The sequence below is a fragment of the Entelurus aequoreus genome, linkage group LG12 (assembly GCF_033978785.1).
Source record: "Entelurus aequoreus isolate RoL-2023_Sb linkage group LG12, RoL_Eaeq_v1.1, whole genome shotgun sequence".
Lineage (NCBI taxonomy): Eukaryota > Metazoa > Chordata > Actinopteri > Syngnathiformes > Syngnathidae > Entelurus > Entelurus aequoreus.
The window spans coordinates 31,193,803-31,194,451 of NC_084742.1; the positions used below are offsets into that span (position 1 = coordinate 31,193,803).

The following is a 649-nucleotide window of genomic DNA, read 5'->3' on the forward strand; positions in this document are numbered from 1 at the left end:
AGTAATTACATATATATTAGGGCTCTCAAAATTACATACATACATGTATGTAAGTATATATATATATATATATATATATATATATATATATATATATATATATATATATATATATGTATGTATAGGTATGTATGTATGTATATATATACTGCATACACTATATATGTATATTGAACACTGCTGAAAGGTGAGAAAAGTAAAAATTGGAAAATTCAAGTACATTATTTAAATGTGTTTATTTTACAAATCAAGATATTTAGAACAGCGCAAAAGTGCAAAAACAAACTTACAATGTGTGTTACTTGTTTTCCAAACTGATTATGTTGGCTAACATTTAACTGTTTCCTTATGGTGCGTTCCATTTGTACTGGAAAGTCTGAATTTTGAGGTCCTAGTTGGAAATGTTTAATTGGAACCCCCCACAGGTTGGATATCCTACTCAGAAAGTCGGAGAGTCCTCACCAACCGTGTTGGCTTCAAAGATGGTTGCTCTGATTCTAAACAATTAAAAGTTTCTGTAATATCCATTATTAGTACTTCTGAGTATCTTTTGTTACAGTAAATCAGCCACATACAATTTATTCTAGGACATGTATATATGGTAATTTTACTGTAGTGTAAATTACATTTTTTCCATGTATTTTACACG

The 649-nt window shown here is 28.5% G+C and overlaps 1 protein-coding gene across 1 annotated transcript in view; it reads right to left on the reverse strand.

Moving 5' to 3' along the window:
- Positions 1–217: 217 nt before the first annotated feature.
- LOC133662024 (beta-2-microglobulin-like) overlaps positions 218–649 on the reverse strand; it is a 4,150-nt gene continuing 3,718 nt past the window's right edge. Inside the window, exon 3 of the mRNA XM_062065673.1 lies at positions 218–649. This exon is cut by the window's right edge and continues 1,071 nt beyond it. The gene's annotated coding sequence lies outside the window, so the exon portion shown is untranslated.